The following is a 25,467-nucleotide window of genomic DNA, read 5'->3' as shown; positions in this document are numbered from 1 at the left end:
AAGAAAATGGTGGACCAACAGACATACATTGACATCCTTAGAGCCTGTCGCTAGCTAAAAAGTAGTTATAATGAAAAATGTTCATCAATTCAATGTGCATCCAGAGTAAGATGGCCTTTTGTTTTCTGGAAGGAGGTGTTGCTGCTTAATATTTTAAATGTACATTTTCAAAGTACCACATAGAGAATTCCATATACCTCCATTGTATTGGGGTAGTATTGTAGTCTCGCTTTGCCAGACCTTCCTCCACAGCGCTGTGAAGGAGGGTCTGGCTAGTCCACACAGCATTCTGGGATGGGAGAAAAACATGCTCTGGTTAATTGGCATTTCTTTAAACCAATCACAATCGTCTTGGGCGGCACTAAGTGCCGAACAGAGCCACGGTGCCCCTGCAAAATAACCTTGGGAAGGAACTTGTTTTGGTGGAACATGAGTACATTCAAAAGTTGTTTTAGTCGTGCAACAGAAAACTCAGATTGGACAGATAGTCTAGCTAGCTGTCTGGATTTACCCTGTAGAGATCTGAGGAGCAGTTAACCATAGTCCTCAGAAATCCACCGGAGTTTAGAATGCCGACACAAAGAATGCAGAAGGTAACCGGCCGAAATCCAGCCGCAAAGAGTGAAATCTGGAGGAATTTCCGATGGCCCCTCACAGAAGTGGCACGTTGTGGATATAGACTAGGGTAGACGTAGTCTTGGCCAAATTAAGCTTCATTAAGCATTTTCTTAATTTTCTAAGCCATCTTTGGTGCTCTCTGTTCAACAAAGGGTTGAAAGCACACTGAATTGCCATTCCTTAAGCCTTTTTCTTTAAACCAAAAGCGCCATCTAGTGGGCTCAGAAAATACATAAAATGGTTCACGAAGCTTCCTGAAGCTTCATATGGCCATTCATAGGCGGAGAATCAGAATATTTTATTGATCCCCTCAAGAAAATTGTTAAGGAGGCAATAATTTCAGAGAGGCATATGACAAATAAAACCATAGAATTCTATATTTTTTGTGTATAGTGTTTGTTGCAACACTTAAATACATAAATCTAATTTGGCAATGAACAAGAAAGAATCATTGTGTCATAGCTATATTCTTAAGTTTAGGTTAAATGGAGGATTTTTTCAAATGTGTTTTCGTTTTTGTTTAATTTGTGTATAAGTCGTACTAAATCTAATCTAAATCTTTATCTCGTAAATATTTTGGTTCCTTCCAGGTTCAAGTACCAATACATTTGCAGCACATCAAGAAAGCAGGGAACACTACTCTTTTAGAGTTATTATTCTGCTGATGAGTGGGAATTTATAGATGATAACTTATGTTAGATAGATAGATAGATAGATAGATAGATAGATGGTATATACATTGGATGGATGGATGGTATATACATTGGTTTATCACTGTCCAGTGCTCAGTGGCTGCAGTAATTAGAAAGCCTGGGACATGCATTTGCAATGTCCTGCTAAGGCCCCGATCACCAATAACAGCATTTATTGTTTTCTAATCAGCAGCCCTTTGGCTGCTCCGATCACTCAGTAAATAATGGAGATGTCAATATTGTCCCGGTCCTGTGACTCCGGAGCCCACTCACGCCCCCTCCCTTGCTCACTCTCCCTGCTCTCTCACCACTATAAAGCAGCCTCATTAATCACACATTAGGTCTGAAAGAGTTCAAACTGTCAAGTGTTGAAACCTTGCTCACACACAACCACACACAGATGCTCCCATGCATGTACACACACAAATAAAACATGTTCACAAGCACAGACGTGCAACACGTGCATACAAAATAGAAATGTGGTCACACAAACAACACACAATACAGTTTTTTTTTATGTGCCTCACACACAACCCCCTTCCTCCATACATTAGTGGTCAAGCAGCCAAAATGTCGTCTCGTCACTGAGGCAGCTCCATTGATTAGCACTTCCAGCTTCTGTTCTGGCCCAGGAATTACCCCTCTAATCTTGTAGTGAGTTATTTACTGGAGACCAATCAGCCTGATCAGAGGAATTACCCTCTTTGTTACTGCATGGACGCCTGAAGAACTCCAGCAACCCACAAAGACACACTTACATACAAGCAGAAACACACTGATGCACACGTGCAGACACATTTCAAGGTATACATGTGAGAAAAACAAAACGTCATTTGAGTACAAATCCTCACTGCTACATTGTACACTCTCTATATCACATCAGCTGCAAACACACACACACACACACACACACACACACAGGGAAGGACACACTCTTCAAAACTCCTTTATCCATGGCCAATCCAAACTCAATATCTATTAATCCCAAAATTGATGTAATGCTGTCTTTCACACTGCCGTCATGTTGAATACAATCATGACGTTTTTAATGCTCAGTCCTGACCACCAAAAGGAATAGGCATGCCAACACTACAGCTTTAAAGCAATTACATTTGAGAAAATACCACTTCATTCTGCATATACAGTCATTCTGTACAGTGTACTTTATGATGGCCTTTCAACTCCTTCTTCTGCCACAAACCATTCTGCTTTGTTCTCCCTAATTGGCCACAGAACCACATGAAAGCTATATGTTAACGTGGCAGGAAGTGAGTCAACATTTCCCCCTGACAGGCAGTCTTCCTGTTTCACAAGCATAATGAGATTTAGGGTTTAGAATAAACTGGTGTTTAGGTTGGACGCCATCCATTTGGCATAGGAATGTGTGTGTGTGACTGAATGTGTATACGTGAGTTTGTGTTCTGATCTCTGTGTAATTATTCATGATCTACACATCGCAAACTGATTACTGTTCAGAAACGTTTGAATGTCGGAACAAAATAGAATAAAGTAGCATAGAATACAATACCCGTACTCCTGTTTCATTTTCTAAATCCTTTTTCTTTACCTCACCCCCACACCACCCCCCCACCCTCCCCCCTCTCTACACACCCATCATTCTCCTTTCACACCCTCCTCCTCCCCCTCCTCCTCTCTCATTCTGGATGGGAAACAGCGGTGGCGACATGCGAAGCAGAAACCCATTTTTCAGTTTAAATGCCAAGTGGTTATGTAGCATAATATTCAGTCAGAAATTAACCATCTTTCCCCTGCAGCCTGTCAAGAAGCAGAGACCGAGAGCACCGACTGAGGCTGAAGGGGGTGTAGATTTCTCCAGCGCTGTGTTTGAATTATCAACACTGGCTCTCATCAGCGAGCAGACTTCAGTCACATTACATCTGAAAGAGCTGGCAAATGTCTGGAGCGCTTAGGGCCAAAGCATGTGTCACAGAGATCACATCATCGGCTCTGTGTTGTTGCAAATGCAGCAGAGTTTTAAGAGTCAAACGGTTCAAATATATGGAGATGATAGGTGAGCCGAAGCGAATAACAGTTCTAATGTGTCATACATTTTAATAGCAACGGTTTATAAAGACAGTTTGACCTCATCAGCTTTGCTTGGAATACCCAGAGCATTCCCACAGTGCAGTGCATGGATCTGTCCTCGTCCACGCCTGAAGTTAGCTTGCGAGATAACCCACTACAGAGTGAGCTAATAAGCATTAAAGCAGCAAGCTACTGGGCTAACTAGGGAGCAAACTACAATGCTAACTGGCAGGCAGTTTTAGCAGCTCAGTACAAGGTTTGGCACCAGGTATGTGTGGACGCTGTCTGCAAACTGTGACAGGCTACCCTACACCACAACATTTGACTGTTGACATCAGAACTGTTGCATGGGCTGTGCAAAGTGTGCCAGTGGCCCTTGCACCTCTAGGGCCTCGCGCCTTGCCTGATGCAGTTTTTAAAAACCTTTTTTAATATATGATTTTATTTATGACTGTTCTTAAATGTGCTTTAGGTAGGATTGTGAAAATCCAGGATTTAGCCAAAAAATTTGAACGACAACTTCTCAGTCCCTCCCCCCTTTCTGCTGAAGCACAAAACGGTCTCCTAAGCCCCTCCCCCCACAAGGGTGAATGAATGCGTGTGCATGAGCAGTGATTTACACACACTTAGACACCGCCCCCTGGCCCTGAATGGTGCATCTGAACAGGGAGCGGTGGATTTTTGCAAATTGCACTGCCAGAGGAGCCAGATTTTTTTTAAACTAACTCATGTAGTTCTACTGGAACATAGGGTCAGTTTCAGCAAATATGACAGAAAGTTAGTTTTATAAGTCTTACCTACTGCATCTTTAACCCAACATGCTTCTAAAATGAAATTCCTGTGTGGTCACTTGAAAAAAATCTGAAAAAATTATAAATTTATATCAATTTTCGGTATTGCGCAGGGCTGTTATGAAGTGCTGTTATGCACTGCTGCCGTTACACACTGCCATTTAATGTGACTACTTTCTTTAAATCGCCAGAAAATAACCCGCACTGCTACAGTATAACCATACAGACCTCTACACACATCACACTGCTGGGTAATAACTCAATATTCTGCTTTTTTAAGAAGGAGACGTCCGGTTCCCAGGGATCATCATAGCCTCTTTTCCACCTTTCTTTTTAGCAGAAGTTGCGTGTCATGTCTTATGTTTGAAACACGTTGCAGTGCAAACGCTATTTTGTAACATTATTTAGATGTGAGCATGTACGAGGTGAGATACATTAGAACTATTGGTAAAATAGCGTTAGTACGATCACAAAATAAATTTCTTTATCGTTATTATAAGTACCTGATGGAAAATCATACTTCATCCGTATTCAATAATCACCACACCCACTGATCTACATTTACCTTTACCCAGCCCTCTTGCATGTCTCACTCCTGCACATATAGTACATGGACCAAAATAAAAGGTGTGCATGGAGACGCCCACACAGTCCGTGCGTCTAGACCTACCACCTTGCACTTGGCATTTATTAGGGTGCAAAATATTAAATGCAATGCATTCTTTTGCACCCTTGTAGAACGGGCCTGAACAGGGACTCGCACGTCAAGTTTGCACAGGGCCTTAAGGCGTGATGAAGGGCCATGTCGATAAATAATTTATTTTAACCAATTTGGAGCTTCATTTGGAGTGTAAATGTAATCTGACTGGGATGTTGTCCAACAACAGTAAGCACTGTATTATTCGGATTAAGAATAGCATAAACTATAGTTACCCCAGGGGGTCACATGAAGAAAACAACCTTATACTATGTGGCCTTTTGAACCGAATTTAATAAAAATAATTATCCATCCAACTGTTTTCTGTCCTAGCTCATCCAAACAAAGCGACTCTTTCCTCTTACTCAGACCAGAATTAAACAAAGTCTGAAGTTTTGAAAAAAAAGCTTAAACATATATTTTCTCTCACAATAAGATCTCTTTGGTAATACAATGCCCTTGTTCAGGGGAACTTGCACATCAGCCCCTTTGTGTCTGCCCAGGAAACCCTGCGCCACATTTAGGCCCCTTTGATTCCTCTGGAGCAGTATGGGGATCGATACAGGCTCTCTGAAGTGGCTCCTCTATCCATTCCCTTGCGTTAACGACAGCCATAACTCAATGGGCTGGCAGGAGGCAAGGTTCATATATATATCTCAGCCCCAGAGCTGTGACCTTTCTGTCTCCCCACTGACAGCTCCTACAGAAAAAGGTGTCAATTAATGACATTTAGAAAATTTCATATCACTCCCAATAACTCTGAGGCTTTTTACAGGAACTCTTCTATTGGCACTAAAGACTTGTGTGGGTGTTGGAAGAGGAGGAAAAGAGATAGAGAGGAGGGAGAGGGAGGAAGATAGACAGAGAGAGAGAGAGAGAGAGAGAGAGGACTCCAACCCGTCATTAATGTCACTTGGTTTCCATGTCATCATTTTAAACTCAGGATGGTATGAAGGGCAATACATCACTGGGATTGTGTTCGGAATGATCTATTATTAGTCATCACAGATTTCTTTGTCCAGTCTCTTTTTTTGTAAATAAATAGTGTTTATATTAACACATTAAAATATGAGGAGTAAGATGCTGGAATAACATAACAGGTCCTTTAATGTCTGAATTCTAAGAAAAAATGTGCACAGTACATTTTTTTGGCCTTCTCACCCATTGGCTTTAAATACAAACTTTTCCCCTGCCTTTTTCTCCCATTCTACTATATCAGTTCCATATCAGTGCAGTTTATGATGAAGCAGTGCATTGGCTACCTTCTAGTGTTGAGGAGTAAACAGCCAGCGGGTGACATAACCTTTCATGTAGCGGCAGACTGTACGTACACAAATAATTGAAGCCCTTGACCCTGTCTAGCAGCACCGGGCTGTAAGTACAAACCTGACATTTTGATACTGCTCCGGGGGCCCCTTCTACCACTTATTTTTATATTTCAATAATCCATGACGGCGTTGGAAAGAGAAGAAAACAGGGGAGGCAGGGGGTATGTGGGAAGTGTGGATGATTAAGATTGTCAAGCTCAAATAATGCACTTAGAAGACAGACTATAAATCAGGTTTTGTGACATTTTCAAGAAACCCTGGCGCACGGTGTATGCGAAGAAAGCCGGGTTTTATAGCTGAAACCACCCATGCAATCACACAAACAGCCATTGCTCCGTGTGCCCCAAATGCCATTCATTCATTATTAATATATAGTATATTTATTTATTTCAGGCCTTCCTCCCTTAGCGGCTGTACGCCAGTAACCTTTGTCAGTGCAATATCCGCCTGTGTTTTTAGGTCTTGATAATGATATCTGGTTGCATGTGTGACAGCCGGCTGGGAGGACAGTCACCAGTGGGAAGGTCAGTGGATGATGGTCGTTGAATTTGCTGTGGTGAGAGTATACTAATGTAGCAACGGACAGGCAGTTAAAGGACTGACAGATATTGACGGCGGTGAGGGAAAGAAGCCACAGTGCCGCCCCCCCCCCCCCTCCCCCCCAACAGTGGAAGGATGGTGCTTGTTTTGCCATTGACTAAGGCTTCAGTCGATGGTTATCTCCCGCCTCTGCAGCCCCCCCCCCCCCATACCGCCCCCACCCTCTGCCTGGCCCTCCTCCCTCCCTCTTTTTTTTTTAGCATTCACACTTTAATCTTCGGCGCTGAGATGTTGTTTGCTGTCACCTCCGCCGAATTTACAACACTATCAACAGCATTTGCATATTGCCTAATATGGACATTTCCAATTGAGGCTGTCCCTCAGCCGCTGATGCCTTGTGTGTTTCACGGCTGTTTCTCCCCCACCCCCCCACCCCCATCTCCCCCATCACTGCAGCGATGTCCAGATAAGAGCGATGAAGTTAATTCCTGACCTCCCGATTGACTCGTTCCGACCTACTGTCATTTGCTTTGTATCAGTGGTGGTTACGCTACAAACTGCTTTACTTGGCCTTATACCACTGCAATATGTGTTAAATCTAGAGAAATGAATAAACACGAGTAGCTTTTACAAACCACCAATCTACTAATTTGTAAATTTAAAGACATTTGCGCTTATTTGCTGAGATTGAGATATAAGGTGATACTACTCTTAAATCTATAACTGCCAGGAGCTTTTAGCTTAGTATGAAGACTGTAAGCGGGAAAACAGGTAGCCTGGCTCTTTCGTAGGTAACAAAAAGGCAAACAAATTGTATGACAACTGACAGTGACAGTGAACCTGCAACTTAAAAAAACAAAACAATCCACCACTCTTAGCTTGAGTTGTCCACCCCCACAAAGGCAGTGTCTTGCTGAATGTTACCTGAATTGCTACCAACCTCAAGCTCTTTGGGACACAACACGCTCTCAGGTGTCGATCATTGATGAGCAATGGAAAGAGGAATACTTGCCCAACACAACGCTGAGAGATGTTTCAGAAATCCTGGACTAGCCTGATGATTTAACATTGACTGCAGCTAATGGAAATGAGATGCCTTGTTTGAAATGGATTGAGACAACGTTCTAGCCTCTGAGACTGCCCAAGCAAAAGAAGTGATTGTTCCAGTACTTGTGATGAAAGTACTGGAGTTATTTTAATTTGTTTTAAAGTAACCAGAATACAGGAAACAAAGTATTTGAATGTTTTTTGGGGGTCTAAGGGTAGAAAAGTATGAAGATCAGAGACAGATGCTTAGAGAAGGGTGCCATTCCTTGCCAAGACCAGACAATAATATTGGCTGCATTGAAAGATTGCAAATGACCATCTCTTTCAAAGATACCTGACCCAGTAAAACGTATGCATGGCAGGGCCTGGGCCACTGTACCAGCAGATGAAGGGTTACCTCCACAACCTAGTAGCAAAGGGCGGGGTCAGGAAGTCAAACTCTTCACCTCTCCAAAAAGATGGCACCACAACTGAACAGGAAATACCATGTGGTACGCCAGCCTATCTGTCAGGTCTAAGACACCATGGATAGTTTAAAGTGTAATTCCTGGTTCTTCCTCCTAGATCAGTGAAAAGCTTACCACCAGGGACTGTAGAAAGCAGAGCACTGACAAAGTTAGGGAATACGCAAAGTTCTCACAGAGGAATCATCACTCTATTACTCATGATTGACATACATGATTGTTTCTCCCCATTTTGCCGTTTTACAGGGCAATATTTGCTGAACTATTTCTTGGCCACGATCAGTAACTTCCATGGAGTCTCCGCTTGTTGCCTGGCAACTGCCAAGAAAAATACACTGTGTTAATTAGTGAGCTTTAGAGGTGCTCATAGGCAGATATTGTTACCTGAGCCAGGTTAGCTTTTTCTAACAGGTTGCTGGCTCTAACTTCGTATTCGTACCGTACACACATGAAAGTAGCATTGATCTTCTCTCCTAACTCGGCATGAAAGCAAAAGAAGCTTATTTCCGAAAATGTTGAACTGTTCCTTAAAAATGTTTGTACACATATTTTATCCATTTGTAATTTTCCATTTACTTTACTGGATTTGTCCGTATAACAAATGTCCAATTAGGAAAATATAGGCATACCGCTAAAGGATCTTTACCCTGCTCCAACACTCCTCTCCTCCTCTTGTCCTTAGCTGCATGTTGTTTTGATACACAGCTGCCATCTGTGTGAAATATTAATGCAGTGGGCTGATTTGGGGTGTCGAGCAGTGTCACTCATTTGGCTTTTAATCATGCGGCAGCTTGAGAAAAAAGGAGGGAAAATAACTTCCCTTCCTGGGTGGCTGTCAAAGTCTTCCCAAAGTCATCCGGCACGTAGGGCGTCATGCCTGTCGCCTGTCTCTCCTCTCATTGACAGCTGCATTTTTGGCTCGACTCCGAGTGGCTGAGCGCTTTCACGTCTAGCCTCTTTTTCACCCAACACAAGGACGCCAGCCATGAAAATTTAAATACAACACCATCTCGTCGCTTACCCGCCCGCACACAGGCCTTCTTTCCTGAAAGGGACACATTAAGAAGATGCTACATTTTTTCAGTGCATTGCACTCAAATTGGTTGCATTTGGAATAACTATTTGCTATTTTGATGCTTTACAGACTGCTGACAGTGATAAATGAGTTTGCCAGATCCTGAGATGTTAATTGGCTGCATTTTGTGTATGTATAACCAGTGAATGTCACACCACGAGCTGCCTTAAAGAGTTGGCAATGCAATTGGGCGTGATCTTTATAACTAAATTCATTTCTCAAAACTATCATTTAAAAAAACAACCATATTTTCGTCATTGTTGCTGCACTGAACACCCACATGAGAAACTGGTTTCAAAGGCACAAAGGGTCCAATGCGTGATTAATGTGATTGCATTTATAATTCAGCTAAATAACATAAGTATAATTATCACATTAATCAGCGGACTCCATTGACAGCATTACTGTTTTAGTGAATTCAATATGATCAGCTTTTTTTTAAAGCAAATAACAAAGAAGCGTTGCTACTGAGATACCTGTTCAAAATGTAAGAGTGACAAGTAAGATGTATACATCTCGTCACTTCCCTTTCTAACATAACTGATCCCCCCCATTGGCCCATCATCAGGGGTTTTAATAAGGGCGTCTTAATTAATATTTATAGTGTAATTGCCTGTTTTCTGGTTTATTTCTTGAGAAAGAAGCAACACTGCTAAAATACTGTTGTTGTTAATTAAGACGAATGCATTAATTATTAAAGATGCAAACATGTCAAGCAAGCATAGCTAATTATTCTAGCGTGTTAACAGTTGTTTAATGTTAGCAGCAGCTGAATTATTTAGCGCACGCGTGCCATATTTGGAGTGTTTGAAATGTGCCGTGGTAAGTGGGGTGAAGGCAGACGCAGCAGGATCTCAGAGAAGCAGAGGGAAAAAAGCAATGCGGGAAAAACTTTTACAGATGGGGCCCACCGAACTATAATTGCTCATTACAGGTGGATGTGAACAGGATGAGGAGGTGGTAGGAGGAGATGGTGTTAATTGAACGCACTACAAACTGTCAGGTTTTGGCCAAGGTAACGCATAAGATATTTTCCAAGTGTGTGTGTGTTTTTTTTTTTTTTTTTATTGGAGGTAAAGGCATCAAGGAATGAAGATAACTGGATGTGACGGCAGACAATTTATGGTATTATGTCTTAATTGTCACCTGATGTGCGTGCAATCTGGAACGCTGACAGAAAAAGACGCTTCCTCTCGGTGGAGTACTAGGATGATGTGCGAAGAAAACAAATTTGATCCAGGTCAAACCGACAGTGAGGCCCAATTTAGGGCCTCATAGCCAAGTCCAAGTGTGATGTCTGTCTGTCTGTCCATGTACATTAAGCTTATATAAACTATGTCACCTGCAGCATCATATTAATTATGACACCTCCACAGCTAACTTAAATACCTGCATCCACACACACAAACACACACACACACACACACACACACACACACACACACACACACACACACACAAACCTTGATGCAGAGCCTAATTAAGTCACTTTAGTGGAAATCACTACTGTACCAATGATTTTAGTCATAAAAGAAAAATTGTCAATTAGTCGAGAGCTGATATAGCTGTCATTTTGAATCACTCTTTGCCTGTTGTTTCCCACTTCACTTTCACTTCCAAACCTTGCAATATCTGTCAAGTGTGATGGTCTCCATAAAAGTAATTACACCAATCTCAATATAATCACGATATAAATTATGATATAAACATCCATTTGGTCTGCTTCTCATCAGATACGTTAAGGGCTGCACAACACAAAGAAGAACACATCTGAAGTCTCGTTTTTTATTTCATCAAATCAGTACCGAGTCTGTCATTATTAAGAAAGAAAGAAACTTCTCCAGGATCATCCTGGACACCTGACTAGTTAGGTTATTACGGTCATTACATTAGATTGACATCATGAAGGAGTATTCATGAAACAAATAAAATAAAAAATAATCTATCCAACTCTACAAATGTCCTATATCTTCTTAATTATATGTATGTGGGATTGCCTTTCACAGGTGGAAGGACTTGGCTCGGCACACACTTTGAGGGATAAAACAATCACTAAAAAAGAAAAGAAAAACATGCATTTCGATATTCTTAAATTACCTGTGCTTTCAAATTGACTGTGCACAAAGTTCCCTCCAACAACTACTATACATCTTTAGCAGCATGTCATGCACTATTGGCACTTCTAAGGTGCTTTCTCTGTGTGTTTTGTTGCTTGAAACAGTACGGTTAGTTTCATAGCTGTAAAACACACCCAAGAAAACACAACACAAAAAACAACTCATTTGTTTTAATCTGGTCAGAGGAATGCCAATTTTTGGCATGCCATTGCATATTAAACACAACACATTCAGCATAGTATCGCAAAAGCAAATGTGACGTCTCCAAAAAAAATAAATGTAAATCTCTAAACTCTCTTGTTGTAGTACACCTTTAAATTCATATCAACATTTAGTTTTAATGTGATTAAGACATGGCCTAGTTTAAATACATTTACATTAAAGGTGCTTACATTTAAACCTGAATTCAAGCCGCAGAAAACTTAATGGAAACACATCTTATTGTACCAGCGTAACTCAATTGTACAGTTATTGTCTCTTTGGTGTCTCATATAAAGTGTAAATACAGGACCTTATCTACCCTTGGTAACATATATATATATATATATATATATATATATATATATATATATATATATATATATATATATGTATGTATATGTACATATCAGTCGGCAATATATTTTACTGCATATTTACATTAACAGTGCTTTCTGTAGTGTAGTTTCTATGCGTACCATAATGCCGGATGGTTTTCAGTCTGGACTATCCAATCAGCCCATTAGATTTACAGGGTGATTGGCAGATATTTGAAGCTCCAGCCCAGCTGCAGCTGCAGGTATCGTATCTACATCTTGAGAATGTCTTCATCCTGCTCCTGACCTTTTTCCAGACTGTGCTGTGCTGCTGCAGGGCCGTGCATATGCTCCTGGTCAACACCATAGACTGTATGTGAAGATGGACGAAAGGTCTCAACTTTCTCCCTCTGTACAAAAGTACAAGCCAAAAATATCCCAGATACAGGCGCTGCCATTTTGTAATTTTGGAGCAAGAGTCTGCGCAGTGGTAATGGGGCGGGGGAGCCGTGGTATCAAAGTCCCGCCCATACACCCGCCCGGCCAATCGCGGGTCAATCCTAGCTGTCAATCATGACGTTTCGCCCCGTTTTTATTGCGTCACATAACTAATAAAAACCAAACTTATCAGAAGACTGAACACTTGAACAAACATCAGCATAATAAGAACTACCTTAAAATGACAGAAAATACCACGGGTTTGGTCTATGAATCAACCCCTGGTCAACATGTTAAAACAATGGTTTGGTCACAACCCATGTGATCCATTTTTGTATATGTATGTACCAAATACCAAATACTAATATTAGTATAAAATACTAATATTATACTTTACTTTAAACTGTGGGTTATTTTTCCTTACCTTCACTAATAAACACACACACACACACACACACACACGCACACACGCACGCACGCACACACACACACACACACACACACAAATCTGCTCTGTAGTGTGATTTATAAGCTGATTCTGACTGCTGGGCACATGACAGTTGCTTTCATTTTCGTCTATATATTTTCCCTCTTGTCGCCAAGGTCATTGGTGAGCAAACCCCTCTCCAAGTTTTTCCAGCACGCTCCTCTTTCGTCCTCCTTCCATCCCTCCCTCCCTCCCTCTCTCCCTCCCTGCCTGCCTCCCTCCTATTCGGCCTGATGGCCCCATGAATCATCCCGTCTTCCCCATCGAACTCTCCGACGCCTCCTTCCCACCACAGCCACCCCAACTTCCCCAATCCTTCTTCATTCCCGCTAACAATTTGGTAATGAAATATTGATTTTTGGTTAGATTCAAATGGATGTTATTAACTTTGCATTGATAAATCGCTCATCCTCTCTTTCTTCTTCATTTCTCCCTCTCTCTGTTTTGGATAGAGTGCTGGTCGTAACACCTGATTCACAATAAAGCCCGGAGGCCTGATTTGCTACATGACCTACAGCGCTCCTTTAGGAGGCCGCTCCCCATTTTCCTCCCATACATGCATACTGTTTCACTCACAAGCACAGTCTCCTTGCATTAAAAGCTGTGAATATATACTGATTACCTGTACTGGGGTCAATGACAGTGGCTTATACCATATTTTATTAAATATTGTGAACTCAGATGAAGTGCCCATTTCAGAGTGAGTCATGCATGGCATTGCAATGTCCTCTCCAGCCTGAGAAAAAAAACATGATTACTCTATCAGTACAGAATGAAATGCTTTAAAGAGGTGAGGCGAGCTTAGCTGTACAGTCAGTAAAAGAAAACAAGCGAACAAACCAAAAGAAACAACTACACCACACAGAGACAGAAAGAGAGAGAGAGAGGAGGGGCCTGTGCACCGGTGATCTGTCATTTATCTCCGTCTCCCTCCCCCAGCCAATCATGTTTGCTTGTCTGGCTGGGTCCTGTAGCTGTGTTTGTCCCTTATGTGCTCTTTTGACGTTTTTTAACACTGACCTTTACATGAATATCAAAAAGCCAAAAGAAAATGTAAATTTGGGCCTAAACCGCTTAGATCAAGCATGTTAAAATGCAAAGAAATAGAAGCACTTTGTCGACCTCCCAACTTCTTCAACTACAGTTATGAAATGGCCCCAGAATCTGCTCTGACTAGTGAAATAACTTTTGGCTGCATGGGCAGGGCTTTCTATTACATGTCTCATTCTACAAATAATCAATTAATAATTAATTAAACAAAAATGTAGGGAAAAAAATCTTTCTTTAGTACTTAATTCTTGTAAATTTTGGCCATGTGGTTGGTCCAGGGGTAATCTTTATTCCAACACAGTCTCACGGCAGTTTGTGACATGGTCACGTAATTTTTAATCTATTGATTCATGTACACAGACATGTTTATCTAGTTTTTTTCGTGATGGTCAGCACGTTTTTTAAAGGTCCTATGACATGCTGCTTTTCGGATGCTTTTATATAGAAAAGAAGAGAAAAGAAGAACGGGGAAAGGAAACGCGACACAATCCCGGTCTCCGGGGTGAAAGTCCTGTATTATTTGACCCATCCACCACCCCAACCAACATCCCTACATGGATTCTCGGCCTTTCATACTACTCGCTAATCGCTTAATACATTTGTTTAAAAAAACGTGCTGACCATCATGAAAAAAATTAGATAAACGTGTCCGTGTACACGAATCAATAGATTAAATTACGCGACCATTTCACAAACTGTCGTGAGACTGGGTTGTTTATTCCCAGTACCATCCCTGGGATGGACTCTTTAGACACAGGCAGTGCAGATTGTTGCACTTGCAACAAGCTTATAATTCCAGATTCCCTTCCTTTTTTTATGTTTGTGCCAATTTATTCTCCTCAATGACTGTTTTCTAGGCTTGGGTTTGGTGCCCGACTGAAGGAAATCTCAGTGGCTGTAATTTGTTCCCTTTCGATGTGTTTGTTTTGTCTCTGACAGTATTGCTGAAATGGAACTGTCAGCTGGAAGACAAACTTTGAACATGAAGGCTTTCATTTTAACAATGACAGTAGTTGATGTTCAACCGTGTGAGTTTGCTAACTTGACTGATATGTTTATTGGCTCTCTCTGTCTTCTGACACTGTTGTTTCATGCTACGATCACACAATTTCTTTTTGTTACACCTTTACCTGATTGATTTCATTGTTTCTTTTCATAACAATGACATTTTAATTAAAGCTATAGCGCGTGGTTTCTGTCGCCCCCCCCATGAGGAATTCTAAGTGATGACATCAACACTGTCGACACAAGCACATGAAACATAGACTGTTATTATTAATGGAGAGAGCATGTGTGACGTCACCCATTGTTTGTGGAGATCTGCTATGAGTTGTCGAGTTTGCCCTTACAGGCGCAGCCATCTTGGTTGCGGATGTAACAATTTTAGACGAGAGGGAGGAGTGAGGGAGGAGCCATAGACTGTTAGGCGGTATCTGACTGTGACGTTAGCTGAGAGTTGGCAACGCTGCTTACACTCTACGTTACGTTACACACTTTCACTGGCAATCTGGATTCAACTGCTGCTGAAAGCTAGCCTACATAATTTGAGGTAAGATTTAGCTTCGCTAGGTTTTAAATATATCTATTTCCCGAACTGTCAATCACATCATAGCCATGCCCTAAAACACCCCCTGCTTTATCGTCGATTTTAAAATCAACAAGACCATAAGTCAAAAAATTAACATAATTCTGTACTGCAGAAGACTTAAAACTAGCGACTGAGACCACAAGTGGGTCACTTTCTCATAGACTTCTACAGAAACTGACCTCCTTTTGCAACCGCACGTGTCGCCTCCTGCTGGAATTTAGATAGAATGCAGGCATTTGCAGTACTTCGCTGAACCGGATGCTTTGTCCATTAATATTAACAATCTATAGCATGAAACAAGCTTTCGGTAATCGCACACCACCCCTACCCCTCCTTCAATGAGTTGCTGGTAGTGTTCATCCCGTCATAGTCTATATCCACGACGTTCTAATTCCAAGATTGCTGCGTTGCCGCCGGAAATTCTGTTGGATTTCACTCTTTTTTTCACACTTTTCAGCCAGATGGTGGATTTATGAGGACCATGGTAAACTGCTCCTCAGATCTCTGCAGGGTAAATCCAGACAGCTAGCTAGACTATCTGTCCAATCCGAGTTTTCTGTTGCACGACTAAAACATCTTTTGAACATCCACGTGTTCCACCAAAACAAGTTCCTTCCTGAGGCTATTTTTGCAGCGGCACCGTTGCTCCGTCCGGCGCTTAGCACCACCCAAAACGATTTGGATTGGTTTAAAGAAACGACAATAAACCAGAGCACGATTAAAACAACCAGGATTAAAACAAAGATGATGGACTCTTCAGTAGGGATATTTATATTGTAACTTTTATGTCCTCTTCGTCTCCAAAGCGGAACGCTGCTGTTGTCCTTTCTCAGCGGTGATGTAAAACGCATCAGTCGAGCTGCTGCCTGCGAAAGTTGCCGGACTACATCATTTGGTAATCACAGCCACACTGAGAAATACAGAAAGAGTTTTGTGGAGCAGATTAGGCTTAATTAGCTTTGTGTCAACTCATTTGAAAATGGCTTGACTGTAGCGTAAGTTCATTAATATAAATAGTTGCACACTATAGCTTTAATTTGTTAGATATAAGTATGGCCTGCTTGCTATGGACGTAACAGCTTACTGCACACACCAATACACACAGCAATATCCCACCTCCCATCTCTATCCAGTATTAAAACCAGCTATTTGACACAAGATGGACGTGGTGGACAGGCAGAGCCCAGGGGACACAACCAGGGTTGCATATGAGGCGTCCGTTACTGGGAGGGTCATTTACATTTCTCTCTGCGCGTTTTCACTGACAGCGACACAATTTCCTGTTCCGTCTGGCGAGCTTCTGACTGCGAGCCAGGACTGAAATGTAATCTTTGGGGCTCACAGCGCGCTTGGCCTCCCCAGAGTATTTCCCCACCAAAACCTTGAACTCCGCTCTGGAAATCTTTTATTCCTGGGCTCACGGTGAATCCATGGAGCACTCAGAAAAACAGACTGACTAATATCCTGGCCGTAAGATTACTACACTAGTCCCATGGTTGGATTATGCGTGCGCACACACACACACACACACACACACACACAACAAACATTCCGATTACAAGCCACTCCTGTTCTGTCTGACCATCTTCTTGCCAGTCTTTTTTTCTTGAGTGTTTCCATATTTTTATACGTTTTAATATATTTCCAGTCATGCATGCACTGGAAGATTGAAGGAGAGAGAACAAGACCGAGAGAGGGAGAGCGAGAGAGCGAGAGAGAGAGAGAGAGAGGCATTATGTGTCTAGGAGTCTCTGCCATGACCTGGAATGTGGCTGGGGAACGTTGTGTTTGAGGTCATGTTGATTTCTCGGGAGAACGGCTCTCTATAGGTTTATAGTAACAAGGAAACATGGTCTCTCTCTGCTGCCACTGTGATTTATGTTTAGACAACACATCACTGTGCCAGACAGCCTCACACATTATGACACTGTGCACACACACGTACTGCTGGGCTTGTTTGTGACAGTGAGTGGCACAATTTAAATATGTATGCGCCTTCTCTTTCCTCCTTTTACGTAGAACACTGTAGTTTGTTTGTTGGGGATTATTTTCATATTGTATCAAAGGGCCCGTTAAGCCACATAAAAAGAAAATGGGAAAAACTAAATCTTACTTACCTAGTGGTTTCTAGTCATGTACAGTATAGTTTTCAGACATCCATCTTTTGACATTTTTGCCACAAACACAATGGAAGTTAATGGAAGTTAATTTGTAATGTAAAACATGTTAGAATTACACTGCAATGTGACTCGCCCGAAACAATGGCTGACTTCAAAAGTGCGTATTTCTCTGCACTAAGACTTGTGGACTTTACAGACCAGTCAGAACTTCTGAGTGCTATAGGCATCATCAGTTCATTGAGTCTGCAAGGGGCTTTCTGCAGACTTCCTGTGGTCTTCCGAAGAAACGTTGTGATAATAATAGTCTTTATTGACGACGTTTCATTTTCCGGGATTGTTCAGGTGCATGGAGGTGATTGGTTTATAGAAATGCCAATAAACTTTTTTCTCCAATCCCAGAATGCTGTGTGGACTAGCCAGACCCTCCTCCGCAGCGCTTTGGAGGAAGTTCTGGCAATGTGAGACTTTGTATGATATCAATAATATAAAGGCAAGCTACAATAAGATTTTTTTTATATTTAAATTTTTTCCATACAGCACAAATATACTATATAATTTTAAAGATAACTATTAGGCGTATTATTGTAGACAAATTGCCAATACAAATTCAATTCAGAAATGTTCAGAAGAATACTCTGAGACAGTTTTCAAGTACTACCATCTTGTAATTGATTGTAACCACTGTATCGACAAAGTTTATTTTTTTTCCCTTTCCTTTTGAAACAGTCATGTTTGCATTCACTGTTTTTCACCCAGATGTACTGTGCGTAGTTTGAGGCCTAATTAGTGTCTTGAATAACATTTGTAACATTCCATATGTTCCAAAATATCTGCAAAACTAACGACATTGTCATCACACGTCACAACCAGTCCAGTCCATAAGTCCTAAAGGTGGTTATTTTGAATCAGCCAAACGCTGTCACTTAATACGATAATCAACTGACTGAAGTACTACGTTTTTAATGAACATTTTCAATGTTGAGAGCACCATCAATCAAAACCAAATCAAACCGTATTGTTTTAATAATTTGGGCGAACCGACTCTATACATTGCATGTTAAAGTATGCTCAATGGAGAATCAGTTGAATATTTGCGTTACCTCAGGTAACATTGATCTTGCTGTAATTGATATGTTACTGTAACAAATTCTATAAATGTTTAAGACCACCACCTCAGTGATCAATACAAGCGGCGGGAGGCGCCCAATGAAACTGTAACACAGTCCTGTGACGGAACACCATTTAATCCTACTGCATTGCTGTAGATGGTTTTACAATAGCGTGACCTTTTTTAGGCTCTGGAAGATGCAGGCCTCTTCCTTTTCCTCCCTAGCTCAGTGCTATAATGACATATTAAATCTAGATTGGACTACTGTATTAAGTAGGAGACAGTCTCATGCTACATGTAGATAACCTTGTGTTATTAGCTCCCTGATGGCCAATCAATATGCCACGTCCTAGCTGCGGAGAATGAACCAAGTCCCTCACCTAGATAATCATCTCTCACTGTCTGATGTCGAATAATTGGTAGCCTCTCAATCGCAGCTTGGTTGACAAGGGTGGTTTGCATATTAAAAACACGGGGCTAACAGTCTATCATGAACAGAGAATAAACATGCATATACAGTACATAATATTTGAGATAATTGAGCTGGGACGCATCACCAAACCCCAAGGAACAATAGATAGCATGATAAAGAGAAGCTTGGGATGGGCTTTGCTTAAAGTATACTGTTGATCATAGCTGTAATGCTATGCATAAAAGGGAAGGATTGTGTTTATGACTGTGTCAGGAAAAGAACTGCAGCAGAGAGTTGAGTCCCTGATGGCCATGTCTCTGTGGAGTGAAGAAATCATCTTCCCACTGAGCGGCGGGTCCCCGGCGGATGGAATTGACATGGATGATGAGGATGGTGATGATGTTTAAACGAAAAAACTCCCTGTCCATCTGTCCACATCCGCATTTCTGCTGCCTCTCATGCTGCTGCTCTTTCTCCATTTTCTCTGTTTTCTCTTTCTCCTCATGTAAGCACACTCAAAAAGCTATTTTTTTCTCTTCTTCTAAAGTAGCACATTTGCACACAGCTGCGTTTGTTTATGCATCCTATTTCTTCTTACATGCCGGATATTTCACATAAGTGAAGTGGTAAAAATGCTATCCGCATTCGTGCAAGTGCCTTCAAAGCTGCCTTATTTCACACAAAACATTTGGCTCCTTTAAGAATCCCCCAGTGAGGTTTCTTAAAAGAGTTATTTAATTATAGAGTTCGATGAGGAGCTCATCAATGAGGCTTCTATTAAAAAGTATTCAGCAATTAGAGGAGATCCTAGATGGAACCCTACATGAATTAGACTAAAATGTTTTTTATCATTTAATGAATAAAATGGAATCCACAGAAAAATTTTGTAAGTGACTTTCTTCTTGTAGGAAAGGCAGTTCAGATGTGTATATTGTTATAATGAACTCCCAATCATTAGTTTAACCCTCCACAAAGGGCATCTTAAAGGATTCTTCTGTTCTGGTGGTGCACACACAACACATAATTTACAATCCGACCATCCATGTTTTTTCCCCTAAAATAAGCTCGCTGACAGTGCCTTGTCCAGTTGCTGCATCTAAGAAGCTTTACAAATTTGAAACATTGTAAGGGTTAGGGCTAGGTCTGGGATGAGGATAAGGCAGTCAGAGAAGAAGCTCTCCCTGGAAGGTCAAACTAGGTTTAATTCACATTAAATGAGCAACTATGACTAAGCTTATGTGTAACGTTCAATCTAATGTGCAATCAAAAGATAATAGTTAGCCTCTGGTGTTGATTAATCACATGCACTCACTACCATCAAATTGTCTGAAATGTAACTGGTATTCAGAGAAGCTGGAAGTCTGCATACAATACTCACAGTTAATGATGACAGTTATGCTTATGACGATATGCTGCCCTTAACCTTTATGAATTCACAGATGTGTGCCATAGATGAGCTGTACTAAGCTTCACATACAGGCAGGAGGTTGCGACTGTTGGTTACTTTTTGAAAGCTTTGCTAGTATGTCTACTTGTACTGTAAGAGCATAACCAGCAATGAAGTGCATAACACAGCTGTCCACTGAAAAAATTTGTAAAACTGTCAACAACAAAGGATAAAACGCGTTAAAGCTCATAATTCTACCTGCAAGAATTCTGCATTCTTTCACTTCTATTTGGTATTGAAAAGTATTAAAAATATCAGATAATCAAGAGACTTAGACAACAAATGTCATGTTAATTTATCAGTTCATACTGTAATGTATCTATTGTAAAAACTTCAAACATTGTGAAACCCACAGCCACTGTGGTGTATAAGATACATTGCAGTAATAGCTCAGACAGCCAATAGTGGTCAGCTGGCAATTAATATGCTAGCAGGTTAGCTCGATAGCAGTAGTGCTAGCACAGCTAACCTCTGTCACAAAGTCTTCATCAGTCCTGCTTTTCCTATTCTACCAATCTGCCCCTTTCTTAAACCATATCCTCACTTCTCCAGCCATTCTCCATCCATCCACCAGATGCCCTCAGACTGTCCCACCTATCCCATTAACCTGCTCACCTGTTCCCACTTTCTGTATCATCTCTGCAGTATATATTTGAAATGCGCGTCCTTTTAAAAAACAGTTCAAGTGCTCATATTATGCTCATTTTCAGGTTCATAATTGTATTTAGAGGTTATATCAGAATAGGTTTACATGGTTTAATTTAAAAAACAACACCATATTTTTGTTGTACTGCACATTGCTGCAGCTCCTCTTTTCACCCTGTGTGTTGAGCTCTCTGTTTTAGCTACAGAGTGAGGCATCTCACTTCTGTTCCATTTTTGTAGGGAGTCGCACATGCGCAGTACCTAGGTAAGGACTGCTAGCCAGTCAGAAGCACAGTATCAGGGCGTGCCACGCTAGCAGCTAGGCGAGCATTATAACGTGTGTTACAAAGTGACGCACGTTCATCACGGAAGTAAAGGCTGGACTACAATAGAGCTGTTTGGAGCATTTTGTTAACAGTGTTTTCTGTTGGAGATGGTAAGTCCCTTTGTATCTGTCAAAAGCACTTTATAAATACATTTTACTTACTTACTTACTTACTTACTTATATAAATGGCCCCTTTTAGCTCATTCCCTGCCAGATTATCAATGTTGCTTCAGGCCTTGCTTTCAAGCCACCTTTACCTGACCCTGTACCCTGACGTGTTCCTGTTCCTGAACCCGTATGTGTACCTGTCTGCCTGTACCTTTTCCCTACCCCATTCCTGTTCACCTGTGGATGCTCGAACTTGCTACCCATGCCAGCAAACTTGGCTGGCGAAACAATGACGAAATCTGTTGAAAATAATGCATATGCATATTTCTGTATTTGTATGTAGCTTACACACAGTTTACGTTGTGAACCTACACAGAGTTGTATGCATCTGGCCCCTGGTTGGCCTTTGCTTAATTTGTGTCAAACTATCACCATAAATAGCCCGGTTTTCCAGCGGTTCACAACAGGCTCAAAATTTAACCCACCGCTGGTTAAGTGCGCAGCGTTTCACTCGATATTGCCCAATAAGAATTCAATATGTCAACAAAACACTCTTGTGTCTAAAAGAGGAATTAATGGCGAAATCAGCTGGGGCAGTGCGGGTGGGGCATCGAGGCTAATGTGGCCACAGGGCATGTATTTTTTTGAGGGGCAGAAGGCCAAACTCTAACTTGACAGAAGCCGTCATTGGAAAAGGGCAGGCACTTTCAAAAAAATACCTGGCAGGTAATTGGATGAACCATCTGTCTATCACGTTCGCCATTGTTGTTTTGAACCAACAGTTGCGGCCGTCACACACATCTAAAGCATGTCCGCACCTGCCAGTTGCCGGACGCTGATTGGTTCGGTTCACTGCTGTTCGGACACAAATGCTTTTACTTGATGTGTGACAAGATGGATTTCCGTGTGATATGTGATCTTGCGATGTGATATGTGATCCCGTGATTCTCGCATGATCTCGTGATATTGCGAGAATCCAGCTGCCTAGGAGGCACGTAAAATTCCTGCCCTGCCATTTTTTGGCATAAGCATCTGTTGTCTGCCAGGCAATATATTTAAATTCCTACCGGCTCCAAAGCTTTTAAGTTGACACTGCATTCTTACCTCCCTGTCAGAGCAAATAAACAAGCAAGAAACCAAAACATGAATGTGCATGGCACTGACCTGTTTTCTAGACTGCAGTTTCTTAAGGTCACTTGGCCATTCTCTGTGGAATCAGACACTGGCTGGCAGGGTAAACTTCATATATAGCTGTCATCTCTCTGTCTCTGCATCCCATGGTGGTACTGAGGGCATGTGTGTTTGTGCCAGTCTTACAAGGGCAACATCAAGACGCAATGTGAGTGTCAAAGTGAGAGAAGGGCTGCTCTAATATCAAAACATATGGAGATCACTGCCAGAAGTGGCAGCACTTGTGCCTCCAGGATGGAAGCTGGATGGTGGGTGTTGTGGTAGCTGACAACCAGCCGAGTGGCCACCCACGGGGGGCTGCTGCTCCCGGGGCACGGCTGCGGCCAGGCCCCAGTGGACCTCCAGGGGAAGCTTCAGTCTTGGAGGAGTGTGGGGGTGGATGCTGTCATTGCTGGATCAGTGGAAGAGGCGGACACCATGGACCCAGGTTCAGTACACAACACTCAGGGGACAATTCAAATGGAGCACAGAAGCCAGAGCTGCTAACCTCTGCAATATACACACTAGACACATTAACTCACTGTCACACAAAAATACACATACATAGTATGCAAACATACAAACATATACAGAAAAACGTGCACAATTTTAAGCATGTATGTAGTAGTAAGTAAGCAAGTATGTAGTACAGTAATGTTTGAAAATCAGTTCAACAGTTGATTTTTTTAAAGCATATATGTGTATGTATATTTCTACACCTATAATCGCGATATAAGATAAAAAAAAAAAGTAAATAAAGTAACAAGAGAAATCCTGTGGCATCTTTGCTTTCACAATAGACAAATGGATTGTGTTAAAGATGCAGTAGGTAAGACTTATAAAACTAACTTTCTGTCATATTTGCTGAAACTGACCCTATGTTTGAGTAGAACGACATGAAGCAGGTCATTAAATAAAAAAATCTGGCTCCTCTGGCACCACCTACAGCCTGTTAATTTGTAAAAATCCACCGCTCCCTGTTCAGATGCACCAATCAGGGCCGGGGGGGGGGGGGGCTAACTGCGTGTCAATCACTGCTCATGCACACGGATTCATTCTCCCTTGTGGGGGAGGGGCTTAGGAGACCGTTTTGGGCTTTAGCAGAAAGGGGGGGAGGGACTGAGAAGTTGTCAATGTTCAAATTCTTTGGCTAAATCCTGGATCTTCACAATCCTACCTACAGCACCTTTAATGTCCCTGTAAAAGTAAATTTTATTTGTATGTGTTTCTTGAACTACCTAACTAGTCTGGCTTACCGGATGTACAGTGCTGGGATAAAGCCTGACAGAGATGCTCCGGATGTCCCTTCCCTCCTGTTATCTCCGTTATCTATTTTGCAAGGGTACTGTTGCTGGATTTGGTATGATTGTGATTGGTTAAAAGAAATACAAACAAGCCAGAGCGTTTTTTTCTCCTATCCCAGAATTGATATGCGGTGTAGCCAGACCATGCCCCAGGGCTGACACAGCACTGTGGCAATGCGAGACTACTGCCTAACTAACTTTCTTTCTTGCCTTATAAGTAACTTCTGACTGTGATGCACATTCCGACATTACTCGTTACTACAAAATAAAATCAGAAGTGATTTGTTACACCGGAAAAAAGGAAGTTTGGCGAATCATTGCTCCTAAATTGCCAAGATAATGCACCCTCCATTCCAGTTGGTGACGTGATGCCTGTTTGTGGCTGTTGGGAATAGGTATGGGTACAGATTAAATTATTGGCAAATTATCAAAGATGTTTAATCAATATTAATAAAGTTATGAATATGTGTATTCATAACTTTACCAAATTGACAGACAATCAAAACGGGGAACCACCCTGGAATCAGGGACCAATAATTGAGCTGAAATAGTCTCATTGGTGGTAGAGATGGTCCGATACCATTTTTTGTTTCCCGATGCCGATTCCGATACCTGAACTTGCATATCGGCCGATACCGAGTACCGATCTGATACCAGTGTGTCATATATTTTATCATGTTTTAACAGCTGAATACTATCATCTGTATGGATGTGATATTATTTCTATCTTTGTTGTCGGTCTGGCTCAGGTTAAACTCTTTGTGAAACATGAATGCCACGGAACTTTCTTTTATTATCCAGTTTGACAGTCAGTTATAACAGAAAAAGAACATAAATAAACTACTTTAACGTAGATTTTCTTACATGGTATCTGATCGGTGCATAAATGCAAAAAGCATTTTAGGCAGTATCGGAGCCGATACCGATACTGGTATCGGTATCGGAACATCTCTAATTGGTGGTGTTCCCTTTAAAATACAGATGTGAATTAATTTGATTAATTTATCTGGTATTCTCTAAAGGAACAAAAGGAAGGGTGAATCCAAGCACAGACCTGTTTAACCAGCTTGTTATTACAATAGATACACAAATAATCACAAACAACTGCTATTTAAAGTATAATATAATGTATTTAACTTCAAAATCATCAACGGCCAATCAATAATTCTCAGTTAATAAACCTATAAACTTATTACTCTTCAACAAAGGCAAAACAAACAGACATGTAGCAGACACGTCTCTGTGTGGGTGCTGTGTGTGCACACGTGTGTGTGTGTGTGTGTGTGTGTGTGTGTGTGTGTGTGTGTGGAGGAGGGGGGAGGTGACGAGATCGC

Source organism: Sander lucioperca, chromosome 3 (assembly GCF_008315115.2).
Source record: "Sander lucioperca isolate FBNREF2018 chromosome 3, SLUC_FBN_1.2, whole genome shotgun sequence".
In the NCBI taxonomy this organism is placed as follows: Eukaryota; Metazoa; Chordata; class Actinopteri; order Perciformes; family Percidae; genus Sander; species Sander lucioperca.
This window is presented reverse-complemented; position numbering follows the sequence as displayed.